General features: G+C 41.9%; 1 long non-coding RNA gene across 1 annotated transcript; it reads left to right on the top strand.

The window, feature by feature from the left end:
* Window positions 1-737: 737 nt before the first annotated feature.
* Window positions 738-10,822, top strand: LOC109322657. The gene is made up of 3 exons (XR_002104448.1): window positions 738-818; window positions 9,996-10,000; window positions 10,811-10,822. It is a non-coding gene; the product is annotated as an uncharacterized LOC109322657 (long non-coding RNA).
* Window positions 10,823-18,638: the final 7,816 nt, after the last annotated feature.

An 18,638-nucleotide genomic window follows, 5' to 3' on the forward strand; every position in this document is an offset into this window, starting at 1 on the left:
TCCCAGGTCTACTCAAGGGAAGAAAGGGAAGCACCACCCTAACTGAAGACCCAGCCTTTTGGGTCATATTAGCCTCTCATAGGAAATTCTAACCCAAAATAAAAGCTAGTTTGTCATCTGTGTTTAATGGAAGCTATTCAAGAACATTTATTTCAAAGGACAGCTGCTTAGTATACTCCATTGGCACCTTACCAAGCAGCATTATATCCCCTTTAATGTTTAAGGAAATGTTTCCCTTCTCCATCTTCCCCCATCTGCTATACCAGAGTATCTAGTAAACTGCAAGGATAAGTCATGACTGACTCTTTTTACCTAGTCTATTTACTATTTTCAGAAACTAAAAATTCTTATTTTCTTCCGTCTTGCAAATACAAATGTATTTGCTGTCTCAGCTGAAGTCAGCAAGGTACTGCTGTGGCAGCCAGCCAGCATGAATTTCATACCTTTTCTGAGCATTTACAATCTGGGACATATTGGTTTTGCATTAACTCTTAATAGTATCAATGCACTCCAATAGTACTTTCCAAGCCATTGAGAAAATATTTCTGATGAAAATCACCTGCAACTTCAGGGCTAGGTACAAACATTCAAAAAGCCCAAGGCAGGATTGATCTAAGTTACACAATTTTCTGTAAGTGGTGTAATTTAGATCAGTGCAGAATAGAACACATAATTGTTGTTTGGTGGGAGGGACAAATCTTAGACTGAGTTATGGCATTTTTGAACCAGTCTGCGCCAAACTTTGCTTCTCTTATGGATATAGACCAATTTCAATCACTTATACTAGTACAAGTATAATGTCTGTACCTGGCCCAGGTGTTACTAGATAAGTTTCCTTAAATCTCAGGAGTAGCAGTATTAAGATCTAGCTGACAACAGACTTGCTTTCAAATTCCTTTGGGAAGAAAAAAGTCAACATGCTAAAGTTGATGAACAGAAAAAATGAATTTTACTATAGGGATAACTCATCTTCTTCTCAGGCTGCCCATTCACAGCCCTTGGTACCAGACAGAAGGCAGGTCAGAGTGGTACTCTGTAGATCAGGAGTAGGCAACCTATGGCTCACCTAGAGCCATTTGATCTGGCCTGGGGCTTTGGCCAATTTCAGTAGAGACACAGCAGACAGGCGCTCTTGCCATGCTGCTGCAGAGAGAAGCAGAAGCAAATTCTGCATCTTAGGTGCCTGCCCACCCGCCCCTCACCCAGGCTGGGTCGTGCCAGCCTGCAAGCTGAAAAAAGACTGCAGACTACTGTTATTTTAATTCAGAGGGGCTTAAGTTTTCATAAGCAATAGCTTACTTCGTCAGATGCTATGAATGGACTTGAAGGGAACAGGGAGTATAAATAGAAAGCAGCAATCTAAGTAAAAAGGACAGGAAGGGAAAGAAGGAGGCACTGCTGAGAGGTAAGTATAGTAAGCAAAGCAGTAAAACCATAGGGACAGAGGGAGCTAGCCCAGGTAATGAGATAAAAATTCATAGTCTCTATTTAGACCATACTTAATGAAGTCCAGTCTGTGGATGATTTTGTTCCATAATTTTGCCTCCAAGTCAGTTTTTAAAGTTTTATTCTTTAAGAACAGCTACTCTGAGTTAAGTGATGGAATTTCAAGAGAGGTTAAAAGTGTTCTGCTACCACCTTTTAAAGTACAAAAATCATTTGTAATTTTCTGAACCTAAGTTTGTTGTTTTGCAGTCTGACAGATCATTGGCCTGAGGGAGCGGTATACTTGTACTTCAGAGTTCAGTTCTAAATGCAAGGTTTGATAAGGTTACCAAGCACACTGATTTTGGTAAGCTTTAGGTCAGGTTTCAAAGCCTAAGCTGTGTCTTGTAAGTTTGCAGTATTCAAATTGGATACCATTCCGGCTTGCCCCCTCTCCCCCACCCCCCAAGTCTTCTACAATCATCGTATGTTTTCCTTTCCTTTCTATTTTTTTTTCAGTCCTTCTAATACAGGGGTGGGCAAAATGGCAGATCTGGTCAGTGGCCAGACTCCATTTTCCAGAAACCCCTGTCCATATTGCTCCGACTGGTTTCCATAGACGCGCCAGGAGCAGTAGGGCTGTGACATGCAGGGCCGGGATTTCCATGGGGACCAGCCTGAACAGCTCTGCCCTGGCTCCGGACCGTGCTCTCACCTCCACAAAATCCTGGCCCTGGCTCCAGCCCCAGAACAGTTCCCCACCCCGCCGTGCGCCCTGCCAGTGCTGCTCAGGCTGGTCTCCATGGAAATCCTGGCCCCATGCTGTCAGCCCCACTGCTCGGGCTGGTCTCTATGGAAACTGGCCACAGAGATGCAGGCAGGGGATGCTGGGAAATGGAGTTTGTTGCTGGCCTGATTTGGCCCACAGGCTGGGCATTGCCCACCCTTGTTCTAATATCTGTGTAGAGTCTGAATGATTTAAGTCACTTCATTTAGTAGATTTTTTTGAGGAAATTGTATTTGCTTACTGCCTGGGAAGCCAAATGTAAGAGCCTAATAGACAACTTGCTCCAATCTCCCAAATTCATATGAAACAGCAAGTTTCCACTGAATAGCAAACGGCATCTTGAGTATATATTTGGCTCCTTCTGGGGTCTATTATAACAAGATATTAACTTCCCTACCAAAAGGCTAACAGTGTTTGCATCATCACTATTTATTTTGACAGATTTTTATTCTTTATCCTAGCAGATGGCAATCTGCTTAAGTCTAGTGTCAACATAATGCTTTAGCAAAAGGGAGCTTTTTACTCCTGTGTTGACTGAGAAGGCTTATGCCATGTTCAGTCAAGTCATGATGATTGCTCGGGCTGTGCAAAACAGCATTGTTGCGTTTCAACTTCCATTTCAACTTTTTGACGGGACAGTGTTTTTTCTCGAGTTTCATTTTGTTTTGAAACCACTGTTCTGTTTCGTTTTGTCAAAACTGTTTTGCTGTTTCGACACTGTTTTGACATTTCGCCCATAGGCTATTATGGGGAACCACAAAACTGCCTATAACTTTGTCAGTTCTTGCCTGATTCAGATGGAGCTTGCAGGGATGGTACCTCCTTCTTAGGCCATGAAGCCTGCCAAGTGTTAAGGACATACATACAGGGGTTTCTGGGAAACTGTACCTCAAATTCCTGAAAGCAAAATTTGTGTCACGTGTGTGTTAAGGCACAGTATGGTGAAAACTGCATAGATGGTAGCCCCTGCTGAGGCCACAAAGTCTGCCAGGTTTCAAGGAGACAGGTCCTGGGGCTTCTGGGAAACTGCACCACAAGCTGCTTACAAGCAAACTGCGAGTTAAGGCACAGAGGAGTGAAAACCGCAGGGATGGTAGCTTCTGCTGAGGCCATGAAGCCTGCAAGCTTTCAAGGAGATAGGTGCTGGGGTTTCTGGGAAACTGCCTCTCAGGCTGCTGACAAGCAAAACTTGTGACAGGGTGACAGAAAGCAGGCCAGTTCAAACAATGCTGCCTTTTATGCTGTTTTTCCATCCCTTCCCCAGAGCACTGGGATTGGAAAGGACCTCTGGGAAGGATCACAGTCACTGGCCAGCTACACTGTCAATATAAAAGCAGCCCTTCCCGCCTCTTCCCGCTCCCTCTCCTTACTTTCTGTTTCCCTACAGGCAAGCCCTGCTTGAGTTTTGAAACTTGAAACGTTTCGAAACTTTCAAAGCATTTTGACTGCCCTTGCTTCATTTTGAGGCTGTTTCAAAGTCCTTCATTTCATTTTGATTTAGCTGTTTTGAGCTTGAAATGAGTTGAAACAGTGTTGAAATGAAACAGCCAGCAAAATTTCGCACAGCACTAATGATTGCTGTCATTTATCAGCTCCATTTTAACTTTACTACTTCATGAAGCTATCTGCAGGATCTAGCATCTCAATAGAATTTGTTAAGAAGTTTCATCACAACTTTTTGTTATATAAACCAGAATTCAAATGTTAACTTTTTTTCACTTTCAAGTTGTGTTAATCCTCTTATAACAGATCGAGAAAGCCAAATTAGCATATTAAAATACCTGCACTCCAAATAAGCTCCAAGTATACATCTCATTCCTGCCTATATTTATGCCCCTTATTATACAGCGTACATTTCAGATTAATCCAGATAATTAGCCTTAATCCATTGCCGCAGATTATACAGCTCAGGAACAAAATGCCCTGTCCATCATCCATTTATTTACCTAGCACTTCACTATAACCTCACAAAAGAGGTCACTATTACTTTTATTTATAGAGAAGAAAAAGGAGACAATGAGTAGTAACTTATTCAAAGTCACCCACAGACCAGTAGTACAAACAGAAACAGAATATAGATCAAATCCTGTTCAGGTTGCAGGCTGGAATGAGCCAATTCATGTCAGAGGCATGGGTAGGACCCAGCCACCAATGCCATATCTCTCAGTGGTGGAATGGGAAGAGCTACCACCACCAAATGCCCCTGAAGCCTCACATCCATGAGCCAGATCAAATAGCTCTTTCAGCCACATCTGGCCCAAAAGTTGCCAACCCCTGCCGTGGACCATGACTTCTAATGGGTCAGCGTATTTTTACCTGATGTTTACAATGGTAAGCAAGCTATGACGCTCACAAGTATCAACTCAAACTTGGTATCAGAAAGAAAAAAAAAACAACATTCTTTCCCCTTGGTCTCAATGAACTAAGCCAAAGATCTGGCCCATCCACCACCTAGAACATATTTCAGTTATAGATACAGTTGTTTAGAAGCAATTGCCTCCAATCCATACCTGAAGACCACCGGTATTTGCCAAATACAAATATTTGTATCTCATTCCTACTAATAATTTTTCTTTATCTTACCACCTCTTCCCTCTATGCCGAGATCCCATTTTAATATCTCATATGTACTTTAGAAATTGGAAGCCTCTAGCAATACAACATTAGAGACAAAATGAATCCTTACAAATGGAGTGGTTTAAGACTACAGTCTCTCTCACATGAGTGATCTTGTTTATCAAGTACTCCTCCCTGTAGGCAAGCTCTCTCAATGCTCAATCTGCAGGGGACTTAGTTTCAGAAGAACATTCAAGGTGAATTAAATTAGGACACAGAGAGTTGGAATTCACATGTCTATAGAATGGTATAGTTTGTTTTTATTTAACCCTTAAACTCTCAAGATATTTACTAACACAAGTTTAGAGTCTTCTCCCTCCCTCCCAAGGCCTGGGGGCTATGAGTTAAATTTTACTTCATTCAGAAATTCCTTCTGTTCACCCATCAGTGATTTTAGGTTATATCTTGGTTTGTCTAACACATCTAGGTACACAGCCATCCTCTGGTTATTGCACTCTTGTTATCCTCTGTTAAAGCACTGAAAGTTTACCTCGTCCAATAAGGACCAAAATGACAACATGCTTTGTACCACTCAATTTTTAGGTGCCAAATACTCAGGTTTCAAAAATTAATGTCTTTGTCCCAATAGCTTTGCTTTAAATGACTGCTAAACTTCCCTGCTTTGTTCAATATTTTGAGGACTGACACTTGTCGTCGTCTAGAATTCATACAGCAGCAAGCAAAGTTAGCTGCATTGCTGGCAACCCCAAAGAACAAGAAAGGTGTCTTCCCTCAAATACCTTGTACTGCACCCATTCCTTCTGTAATCTATATGATGTGAAATCATGTTAGCAAGTATCCGGTGACACAAGACAGGGATTTCTTAAAGGAACTGAACACCACCTTTTTCCCCTTCACCCTACCAGAAGTGTTTAGTGTGCTCTATAGAGCTAAGAATAGGAGCTCTGTAGCAGGGCACTGGTTGTGCCTGCCACTTAAGGGCCTGGAGCTGGCAGCTTCCAGATGCCTGATGAGGGCAGCCATTTTGGATCTGGGGCTGCCCATATAAAAACAGAAGTTCTACTGCTGAGGGCCAGGCAACAACATCACCTAGCTGGTGGGCTGCTGATATCATCTGGAGGTAAGGGAGGAGCAATAGGGGATGGTTTGGAGGCTCCTGGTCCTGGGCATGACCTAAAACTGCACCCTGCTGGGAGTGGGTGGCCTGCTGGGCTCTAAGTGGTACAGGAGCCCCCAAGAAATACCAGGCCAGTTACTACCCTGGTGAAACATGGGTCGGGGTGCCTTAACCCCTAGCCCCCACAACTGGGTGGGTTACCCCTTTGTTGGAGGGTTGGGAAGGTGGACCCCATGGTGAAAGAGTAAGGGCCATAGACTCAGGCCTGTTTGAACTCCCATGCTGGGGCCAAGACCGGAAGGGTTGAAGGGCTGGGGGCCCACTACGAGGAATGCCCAAGAGCTGACAGCCTGGGGTTCTGACTGGCCTGGAGATGGGCCAGAGCTAGTAAGCTGAAGGTCCTGGTGGAGGGGAATCACACCCGAAGGGGGGGATCAGTTCAGGGAGCTATGGTGCCTGGTATGATGGTGGAAAATACTGCCTGAGGGGAAGAATCCAGGTGGGATTCAACAGTAGGATTCTGGGGCCCAGTGTTGGGGCAGGTGACAATGAGAACTATAGATGCCGCTTGCGAGGCTTGGTCTGTGGTGTAGGGTAGGAAAGGAGCTGCAGATAGTGCCCCCTGGCATCGGGGCATGAAATGGGCAGTTTCCTGCATATTAACATCTATTTAACTAATTAACAACGAGGCATGGCAGGCGAAGTCAGGCAGTTAGCCTAGGAACAGGTGGGCAGGCCACAGCGAGATCGGCCCCAAGAAGGTATCCTGTTACAGTGGGAAAACATCTGTCCAATGGCCTAGGTTTAGGTTAGAGATCAGAAGGCAATATTTTACAGTTAGGGTGGCCAAAATCTGGAATCAACTTCAAGAGAAGGTTGGATGATCACCTGTCTGGTGTCTTGTAAACCCAGCATTCATTCCTGCCTGTGGCAAGGGGTCAGGCTAGATGATCTGTTCAGGTCCCTCCTGACCCTGCCGGGAGTGGATGGCCCCTTTGGGAGTGAGTGGCCTGGCAGGGCTCTCAGTGGCCCCAGGAAGGCCCCCTGTTACAAGCTCAAGAATTCAAGAAGGGTATGGAAAAGAAGTTAAAAGGAACAAACATCTCTTCAAACATCTTTGGGTAATACAAGTTCATAACTGCTATACAATAACTGACAAAGTAAAGATGGGCTCTGAAAATGGCATGATTTGGAAGATAACCAAAATAGATAGATAACCTGCACTTCCCTGCACTGGATTAAGGCCCTTTCCAGGAACCTACTGTGATAGCAACATTTACTACTCCAAAAGCCTATGTAGAATTTCTGCTTCCTCACTTAACCTGAAGTGAGAGAGATGCTGCAAGAACCCATTTCAGCCAAGTTCTGCATTTAGCCACTAACATATTGGAGGACTGTTTGCTAATCCTACCCTTCAAAGTATTAGAAAGTAATCCAATGGAGAGCAGTTGTGTAAACAATTTTTCTTGTTCTCCATCCCATGACTGGCTTGCACTGCCCAGGCTCTTCTCTACCCCCTTGAGGCACCACTAGTATGCCTGGTATTCTAAAGCAACCCCTAAATTCCCCTGAATACCAGGGCTAAACTGCTTTGTCACTTGCCCAAGGACCTATTAGTGTAATGGTCATTGGACAGGTGGTTTGTGTCTACAGAGCAAGACTGCCTTTAATTTTTTCATACAAGGCTACAAAGCTTTGACCTGTATCAATCCTAGCTGGTCCAATATCAGTGTCCTAGGAACCAGAAAAGCAGTATGAGTCTTACCCTGACGCTGAAAGAATGGGCCACAAAAAGCAAAGTACTTCTAGCTGTGTAGCCAAGGAGTGCTCAACCTCCATCCCACAGGCCTGATCCAGCCTGCAGCACTGTGTCGTTTGGCCCACAGGGTTCTCTAGAGGCCCAGAAATTTTGTGGCTGGGGAGCAGTGGCATTGGTCCCCTACTGCCAAGTCTTTTGACCCATGGGGAGCTCCAAGCCCTTCACACTAGATCCAACACCTAATCCTAACAAGCAGGGCTGGGAAAGGGTGGAGGTGGCGCCGAGTCCATAAAGCCCAATCCTAGTGCGGGGAGCCAGGAGGGGTGGTGCTGGGCCCCTGGGACCCAAACCCATTGCATGAAGGGTGATGGGGCAGTGTCAGGCCTCCAGGACCCATCCTGGCACACAGGGGATGGGAGGACGTGGTACTGGGTCCCACAGCCTGATCTGCCCCTCAGACAGGCCCCACATCACTCATCTGACCTGTGGAGCCAAAAGGTTGAGCATCACTGATGTAGACACCTGTATTCGTTGTCATACAGAAGTTCATCACTGAAGGCACTAACCTGAAATGCTATATGCCATATTTTCCTCACAATGAACATGCACCCTCCCCTCCTCAAGGAACAGCTGCTGGACATTAGTGTCCATTATCTGCCAAAAATACGGTAAAAGTCTTACCTGGCAAAAGTGAAGGTAAAATCTGTAATCAAGCTCATTGCAAAAGATAAAATTATTTCACAGGAAAAAAGTAAAAAGGACTACTTTTAACTACTTATACCTTCCTCAGCTATGCTTCACAGCAATTATAAACTAGTTACCTACAATTTCAGTACATGAAACAGGCTTTGTTTAATGTGAACTGCAGTATGCACTCCACATGGCTCAAGTCCGATATAGGTTGATTTGACCCAAATTTGAGGACACAGCAATGTGCAGAACTGTGTTCTTCAGCTGTAAGCCTGATGCAATGATTTCTGCAAACAGGAAAGAGCTAGCTTACTAATAGCTATGCCCTAATCTTGGGTTCTTCCCATAGGGAAAGACACAGAAGGAGTAAATGAACAAATATCTATTCCATATGCATTTACTAGGTGCTCATGTCATAGTCTGAAGAGCAACCAGTGGGAACAACGTTTAATTGGATGGCTCTCTACAGGGAATTCTATAGCTGGAGTCATATTTTCAGGAAACTATTACTTAGTGCTGTTTCTTTGCCCTTCAGTAACTCATGCACTTAAACACCTTCAGGAAATATGTGCAGATGAAGATAATAACTCCTATAACAAAAACAGCAGCCTTGGCCCTCAGAATTCCTGAAGCTTTCCAGTTGAGGTGACCACATAGAACAGCTGCCCTCAATTCAAGCCTCATTCTGCCACTTACTTAGATCACTTAGTTTTGTAGCTGCCAATGTTCAGAATCCGCAAGTCTGGTGAGCCAGTGGCCCATATTCCATTCTCTTGTACATGACACAGAAACTAAAGGAGAAAAGCAAATCTAGCCCTGGCTCCTAATATTATTATTATTTGTTATTTTTTTATTTTTGTACTGATTTCTTAGCCTTTTGACCCCAACAAAACCATCATCATTTAGAAGCTGTAGCAGCTCCTTTTAATTTCAGTATGCTACCTGAATCCTGTACAATATTTTTTTAACCACCGAACAATTGCAAACCATCACATTACAGACAGAGATGGACATACTAGCCAGAGTTTGTGATGTAGACCTGGCCTTTATCCTAACAGGATCTGGATTAATCAGGCTAGAAATCCCACACTGATACCTTGGAAAACAAATACATCGTCCAAACCACTGATAGTTGTCCACAGGCACACTAGTAAAGTAACTCTTATGCTTCAAAGGAAGGTACTTGCAGGAAATGGAGGGGGTAGTTTCACTTAAAATCTGCCACAAAAACTGTGCTCATCAAAACTAGGGTATGCTTAACCAGAAAATATCATCTTTTAATCTGCAGCCTCATAGCCAGGATTTACCTTTCCTTTATCTCTTAATGTGATGTTGTGCCATCTCCTTAGCCAATATATTGAACAGCTTCTATCAATTAGAAAAAATTGCACTTAACCTTCAAGAGATTGAAGACAAAGTTCTTTAAATATCTTTAACCCTTAACCATACGTCACATGTATTCTGTATTTTGCTGTCTTGTACTTTGTACACAGTCACAAAAGGAATAAAACATTACGTAATCCAAAAGGTAGAAAACTAGTCCAACCCCAAATGCTGTTTTACTTTTACTTTTACTTTTCGCTTTCTTCCTGGAGTCAAAGGCCATCGAAACAGGAGTATGTGCACTGTAATTTGATCAGTTCAAGTAATTAATTAGCTATTCAGATCCTTGCTGTTCTGAGTTAATGAAAGAACTGCCTAATGTCACTTAAAGTGGGAGTGTATTAGTGACTGCAAGAATAAAGACAAACAGAAGTGCTGGTAACTATTTTTCCACTCACTTGATAACCAAAGTGTTTACTTAAGTGTTTTGTGAGCAGATAATTATCCAACAGGACTTCATCTTTATTCAAGAATGGGTGACCAGAAAAAACTTTAAGTCCTAATGCACATAAAATGAACTGAGTAACACAGACCTGATTGGATAGATCACATAACTGGAATAGACAATGACATGGCTACGGAGAAAGGACTGGCAGACAAAGAGTGTCTGCCATGTATATTAAATAGACATACTTGAACTGAGGTTCAAAGCTAAGTGGGAGACAACTCAGGAATTTCCAACAGATCTGATGTAGAAGGCAAAATCAGCAAGGGCCAGGTCCTAGAGGAGGAATCTATAGACAAAAGCAGGAAGAAGAGAGAAAGTGAGGGAGCAAGAGAAATCCAGATGAAAGTATTCTGGTGTTTAGGACAAGAAAGAAGAGTCTACAAATACTGTGGCCTGCTGAGAACGTAATCCTCTGGACAGACAGACATACAGTTCAGATTGTTTGGTGGAAAGCACTTACCAATTTACCTTTCACTAGTATGGAAAAAACCTGCTAGTGAATCGAAGGTGGGAGGCAACTTGGGTACTAGGGTCCATGATATGACATTGGCAATGCTAAACATGACTATGGAGTAAGTTTGCTAGACATTAGAAAAAATAAACTAAAGAACTGAACAGTAATAGATAGGATTCCATGCAAATCTAAGGGTGGGGGGTGAGGAAGGGGGAGGAAGAGGGAAGGACAGTTGATTATTCCTTAAAGGGACAATATTTGAGTCACAGAAGCATTCTGTCCCTATGCAAAGGAAGAATGGCACACAGTAAAATTGCAATAGAAAGACTTACATTAGATGTTAAGAAGAACTTTTTCACTAGGAAAGTAAGTAAATACTGATAGGAAGATAACACTATGGAAACAATGTCTTTCATTCTTTTTTTCGCCCTGGGGAACAGTTTTCAAAGTTTGTTATTTAGTATCTAGCTTTCTAAATTAAAAGAGAATCTTACTTTCACTCACATGCCTTAAACATTACTGTATTTAGAACTGTTTGCAAGAAAGATGGCTTTTGGTAACCTGAGGAATGGCACTTAGGACTTAAAAGATTGCCTAAAAAAGTTAAAAACTTGCTTCTCACATACTGCTTGGACCATCATGGCTACAATTACACTATTTACCCTACCATTTAGAAACACAGAAGGATGAAATCCCTTCTAGCCCAAACTTTCTATTCTCTGTTGTGTTTTAAACATTATGATTTGTTATTTTGAAAAAAAGAGGACTGGAAAGACCTCAAGAGGTCCTCTTACTCTTAAAGGCAGACCACCCACGTCTAAACTTCACTAAGCATTGCAACTGTTTGCATAACCTGCACTTAAGTTAGGGTGACTGATACTTTTATGTTTAACTGCAACAGGTTACTTAAAACATTAGAAGCTGTGTCTACCTAAAGAGTGTCAGATACTGCCAATGGCAAAAGGACAGACAGTACATTTATTTTAGCACTACACCAAGTTATGGACAGCACACCAAGGTATTACAGTTGTAGTTTAAGTTATTAACAGCAAAGAAAACTACTTATGCTTTACAGTAACATCTAAAGCAGCCTTACCAGAAATACTATTGACAAATAGTTGAGTGAGCAAAATACGAGGCTGCTACAAGGAAGCCAGTTCTGCTAACACCTCTAATCACTGCACAGACTCTTTGGTGAAAAATTTCTTCTTTCCTTCCATACACTAAGAAGCTTGTAACATAGGAGAACAACCTTCCCAGAGACACCTGAACAGATACTTGAATGTTAAGTCCTTAAAGAGCAGAGAGCATGCAGTGCGACACTCCTGAAAGTGGTACAAACAATGACAAAGATATGATCTTGTAATTTTGTAAAAGTCTTAACAGGCTGTACAGAGTTTGAACAAAAGATGTTTTAAAAGTACATAAACATTGGTTCTTTCATGAGGAGACTAACAAAAGAATTACCAAAAAAGATTTGATTGCTTAATCTTACCTGAAGTTAAATTACTACGAAGTTTAAGGAATGAAAAGCCCTTCCTAAAAAAGACAATTAAAAAGGGACTAGCAAACAAAACACTAGTCCTATTTAAATGCAAAAGGTGTAACACATCAGACTGATCGATATCATGCTAAGAGCACATTTTTGACACTGTTATAAAGAAACCCAAATGTCATGTTGTAGATCAGCTGGAGCCAGGGGAGGGGGCATTATTTAAATTAATGTTTTTTTAATAATTAAGAACATCTTAAGTTTTTTGTGATATGCAGTACATGCAACTACTAAGAGCTACTGAAGGGTTAGTAGTGTATTCTAGTTTTTAGAAAAACATAGCCTATGTAGGCTTTTTCACACACAGGGTCTTACCTCTGCTAAAAAGAAAAGTAGATGAAGATAGACACTAACAACCTGAATGTGAGAAAACATTCCAAAATTATTTCTTGTTTTATTTGTTTTTTGTTTCTCATTTTTTGCATTAGTTTTTAGTACTAAACATTAAATTCTCAACAAGAAAAATACTTCTCAAGCTTTTAAGCGACTTTTATGAGGAAAAGGTGCAGAACAGAATGACATATAAACACTCACAGTTTGCATTAATAATAAGATTATCATAGATTGAGTTTAACAAAAGCCTCAAGACACTCACAAAACTCTTCTGTAAATTATAATTAAACAACAATAAGAAAACATACCTTCACCAAATTAAGTCACATGAAGGTCTCCAAACATGCAACTCTTCCGGAAACAAAACAAAACACAGATTAAGAAACTCACAGTACTTCAGAAAAAAAAAAGAAAATGAACAAAAAAAAACTTCTAAAAGTTCTATTTTTAATAAACATAATCCACCTAAAAACCTCCACTAGAAGAAACATACCAAAAGCCATCTGAGCAGGTTTACAAAACAGAGGCAAGTTTCCCTTTTTTCCACTTACTCCAGATCCCTACCTGATTGTCTTTGTGGTAACAGAGTTGTGATTAATCCCAAGCTGTTTCCCTGCAGACCCAGAATATGCTGTATATTAGGTTACTGATGACAGATGATTTAAAAAAATAAAAATAATTAGATTTTTTTCCTGTTAAAACTGGGCTTATTTTTGTTTAAGTTATAATGTTTTAATTTCCAGGTATACACTTGTACAAAATAAAATGTGAGTTCGATACAGAATGCTTTAAGGGATAAACTTCTTAGAATCTCTTAAAACATTTAAATAAAAAGGTGAATGCATGAGCCTCTGTCAACCTTGGATATTCCTTTCCACATAAAGAAAAATCAGGAGAAAAGCATCTCACTTTTGAAGTCAAGTTTTATAAATATGGCACAATAAGGCATGTACTATATTAATCTCATGAGGAAGCTAAAGGTTGCGCTGCTGAGTATAAGCGACTAGTAAAGTCATCAACAGATCTAAACCACCAGCTTTTGATAGCAGCAGCTTCTTCAGCAGTCACAGAAAAAAATTGATTCTTCATTTGAACTAATTCATTCAGAGATGTGAAGCTGGGAATTAAAAGAAAAGCTGTACAAATGTGTTTTTCCTCTTCCTGACTATGAATAAATATGAATATGCAGAGATAAGCCCTGGTTTAAACAATTGAATGACAGCCTAAGTAATTATAGAGACTGTCTCATTTTTAAAGGATTAGAGTGAATAGGAACTTAAATTCTAGTTATTTTTACCTGGGCATATTAAAAAATATTCTCCAGCTAACCTAAAATGATCAGTTTTAATATACTGCTCAGCTAATCCTTTTGTTCATTAGGTCATTCAAGTTGTAAATAGGAAACATGTTTTGGTAAGAGAAGTTTGTATCTAAAACACAAAGGGTTCTTTCTGGACTAAAAATAAATTCTATATGATGTTTTTTGTTCAGTTATATTTCAGTTACCATTCTAATAGTTATTTGACATAAACTATGAAAAAGCTGATTATCTATTATTTTAAACAGTTCATCTTTTAACATTTTCTAACATAAAAAGATAAAATTAATAAGATTCTGAAAATTGTGAGTAAGTGCAGGTGTGGCTATAGTACACCCACCTAGACAGCAAACAATCTAATAGAAATGGGGTGTTTTTAGTTTTAAATCTTTAATGTTTAATAATTACATCAACCAATGAGAATGCACTTTTCTTTAGAAAATATTTGAGGTAGAAATGGAAAGGTTGCTTAAAACTGAAGATTTAAATCATAGTTTAAATGGATTCATTCTGAATCTGTGGTATATGCAGACATGAACTTTTGTGGGCAGGTTTTTTTAAAAACAAAATTACATAAACTCTTTTATTTCTTTTTGTATTTACATACTAAAGTATTTTTAGTAGACTAGGAAGGCATGATTTTAATAGATTAATTGACTATAAGGCAGGAAGGAACCTCAGAAAATCATTAGGTCCAGCCCCCTACACCAAGCAGGAAAAACCTAAAATAAAGTTAGACATACTTGTAAGTACAGTACAATCTTCACTAGGGCTGAGAAGAGAAGCAAATAATGTTTAATATATGGGACCCTTACCAGTTAGTCTTTATGGGTATATGCAGGTGTTCACCATACCTGATCAATCATCACATGTGATTGTAGATTGGGAAAAGACTGTGCATATATTTATCACTGCCAGGAGGTGTGCTGGGAACCTGGTGTTAAGTAGTTTGGGGTGGGGAGAGGGGTAGGTAGGATTATAGGGGGATTAGCAGGTGTGGAGTGAGGTTTGGAAGGTCTAGAAGAGAATTAGCAGGATGGGGGTGGCTGGTGGGTTAATGGGGTGGGGGTTACCTATCCTGGGGTGGAGAGGCGGGGGACTAAAAGTAGCTCCTTCAGGTTTGTGGGGCAGGAAGAGGACAGCCCCAAGGCTAGGACCAGTGTCTGGGTTTTCCCAGCTAACCCATTCCTGATTGAATTCACTTTCTCTAGCAAACTAATTTAGATTGGGCCATTTTTGCCTGATTTAACTTCCCAGAATGTTTGCACAGATGAGCACTTAGATTGACCTAACCCTGATTTGGTTGATCTAAATGTAACAACTGCATGTACCCAATCAGGCAAAGATCTGTAGGTGTTATAATGAAAGCCACATTTTCAAACCTGGGCATCTATAGCTATTCATAGACTATGATCCCATACTAGTAGATACTATAGGATAGTTTTCTGAATGTGTGTGAAGTTCTCCTATAAACAGTACAGTTATTAATGTTTGTTTATTCTAATGGCAGAATAATTTAATGGAGTAATGAGAAAACATTTAATTAACAGGCAACTGCTTTTAAAATTTTATCCAAAAATAATACTTTATTTAACTTGAAAATGACTGCTGGTTGTTTTGCTGTGCTAAAAACATGCAAAAACTTTCAAAGACAAACTATATTTTACCCACTTCATTATAAAGAATGGAAGGTGGTTGTAATTTTTTGAGAAACAAGGATTGTCTTGGGATGTTAACATTTATTGGACCAAATACATTGTTGGGATAAAGTTAGACATAGCTTTGAATGCAATGCAATCTTCGCCAGAGCTGAGGAGGGAAGCAATTTTTAAAAAGGCAAATAGTAGTGCAAATAGCTGACTTGTTTTAGCATTTGAACTTTTACTACTTTCTTATTCATGCACAGTAATAACCTTTTACAGTTTGTCACAGAGCACTTAGGTGCCCTGCTCCTTTTAAAGAGGGAAAACTGCCAGGGAAAGAGCCCTAGCAGTGAGTGAGGAGCCCCAGCTGCTGGTTGCCAGGGCAACCAGCATTAGCTAGTGACCCACACCTGCTAGCGGTCAGCTGGCTGGAAGGGGCAGGGCCTGGCTCACATTTAAACCCCAGGGCGGAGGCCAGGCTGGCAATTCCCTGCTGGCAGCAAAGGGGGAAGGAGCTCTGTTTGTGCAAACAAAGGGGAGAGGTCTGACTGCACGAGCAGCTCCTGACACTGTGGTGGGATGGACTATTCCCTGGTAGGGTTTGAATGATGTTACAGCCAGGTGGCTTGAGTTTGTTATAACCCAGGGGCTTGTATTTGGCTTATTGTATAACATCAGTGGTTTGGGTGAGGCTATTAAGGGTTGGAGGAGGCCTCATAAGGGACCCATGGTGGTATGGGGACCCCAGTGCCAGAGAAGGTGCAGCATTGGGGGGTGCACAGACCCTAGCGCCAGAGAGGGCACAGCATTGGGCTGCGGAGGGCCTGAGCGCCAGTGAAGGCACAGCGTGAGACAGGGCTGCGGAGGGCCCAAGGAGGATAAGTGGGCCAAATTGTAACAAAGCCCAGACCAAACAACATCAGTTCCATCTGCAAGTCTTGGGGCGTAGTAAAGGGGTGGTTGGAGCCATGCATAGCCTGTAAGGCTAGGGTGCCCTGAAACACCCATTACAGAATGGGACCCATGAGGAGTCCAGGAGCCTACAGGGTCAGAGGGTACAACAAGACTGTGTCCAAGATGACGAAAAGGCAGCCTCCCTATTACACATCTTACCTTCAAAGATGTGGTGCGTGAGAATTGAGGGTGCCCTTTGGGCCAACTTGGCATGGGAAGGGAGCCTTGGGGAGATCACAGCCCTCCTGCAGGACCCTGTGCCATGACGCAATTAAAATTCTGGTCTTTTTCCTTTTTATTATTTTAATGTTCAAAATTCTTTTATGATTTGGATGATGGGGCTGAGTGCACGTTTAGCAAATCTGAAGATAACACCAAGTTGCAGAGGCTCTGTGGGGGTAGGGCTAGGATACAGACTGATGTGGATAGACTGGAAAAATATTCTGCAATGAGCCAGATGAAAGTTAACCAGCACAAGCACAAAGTCCTACACTTGAAGCAGATTAATTGCATGCATATACACAGACTGGGGATTGACTGGCTAGGCTGTGGTACTTCAAAGAAAGACTTGGGGGTCATAGTATACCATGGTTCAAAAACATAGAACCTGCTGCCTGGGTCTGGCTTGGGGAGCCTGAGAGCTTAGCCTCTGCCCATGGCTGCACCAGGTCCAAAGAGCTGCATAACTTAGAAGTTGCACCCTTGCTGTAACTGCTTTTTCCTCTTCTCCCTAGCATCTCTCTGGCTAGGACATTGGCACAGGTTCCAGCTGGTGTGGAGCTAGGGCCAGTCAGTGGAAAGCTGATTCCATGCTGTTGCTGCTGCTTCCTGCCCCATTCCTTACCTCCCAGATGCAATGCAGAAGTGGTAGAAGCATGGACATCACTTCCAGTTGCCTAGCCCTGGCACAGCTTCCCCACAACAGGAAAATGTGCCTGTGCCCCAACCAGGCAGACAGTGTCACGGGCTCCATTCCTAACTGCCTGGCCTGGTGCAGGCACTGGAAAAGCCTCCCATTGCTGATCCATTGCTGAAGCCACCAAGTCTGCATTGGACCCAAGTCAGATTGTTTTGGCCTATGGCTTGAAAAGATTGCAGGTTGCTGTAGCAGGCTATAAGCTGAGTTTGAGCCAGCAATGTGCTTTTGTTGCAAAAGAGGCGCACAGTATACTGTATTGTATTAATAGGAGTGTCACCTGCAAATCAAGGGAAGAGATTTTAAATCTCTATTCAGCACTAGTCAAGAGTTCTCTATAGCAGTGTGTCCTGTAGACAGCAACAAAAATTACTGGAGGCCTGGAAAGCATGACTTACAAGAAAAGGCTAAAAGAGCTACTGTTATGTAGCCTGCAGAAGAGAAGACTTGATGGGGAGATTTGATAAGAGGCTTCCAATACTGGAAGGGATATCACAGAGAGGATAGAGATGGCCTTTTTTCTGTGGCTGTAGGAGACAGGTCTAGGAGTAATGGCCTCAAGCCGCAGCAGGGGAAATTTAAGTTGGATATTAAGAGGAACTTTCTGACTATAAGATTGGTCAAGTGTTGAAACCTAGAAAAAGTGTGGACTCCCCATCATTTGGAAGTTTTCAAGAGCAGTTTGGACATATGCTTTGCTGGGATAGTTTAGCAAGGGATGAGCCTACCTTGAGCAAGGGGCTGGACTGGATGGCCTTGTGAGGTCCCTTCCAGCTCTGCTTTCCTACCATTCTATGAAAAATAAGCAGCAAAACAACGCTCAGCAAAAGTTCAGCAGGAACTAGCGAGTCACATTGATGATCATATTGACGGATTCACAGGGCTATGTGTTAGTACAAATGGCTGTTCCACACTGTGTGCCGGCAGGGAGTGAGAGTACAGATATGGTGACAGCAATCTCTGGGTGAGTGGATCCATATTATGGATTGATACCAGCTCTGACTCAGGCCTTTCTGTTATATGGGGCTAACTGGAAAACATCCGCCCCCTCACCGCCTGCAGTCATTGATAAAACAAGCTGTTGCTAAATGACTTGCCGGACCAGAACGCCAGGCAGGCTCCTGCCACAGCAAAAATCATCCCTTAAAACAATGCCTTGTTTCTGTCCTCAGTATTGGAGTGGAGCAGATCAAAGTGCAAGAGAAGAGAGACCCTACAGCTAGCTACTTAGAAATCAATGTTATTGGGGCAGTGGGGAAGAAGATGAGGGGTTGTGGTGGAA

Source organism: Crocodylus porosus, unplaced genomic scaffold (assembly GCF_001723895.1).
Source record: "Crocodylus porosus isolate Cpor-Errol unplaced genomic scaffold, CroPor_comp1, whole genome shotgun sequence".
Taxonomy (NCBI): Eukaryota; Metazoa; Chordata; order Crocodylia; family Crocodylidae; genus Crocodylus; species Crocodylus porosus.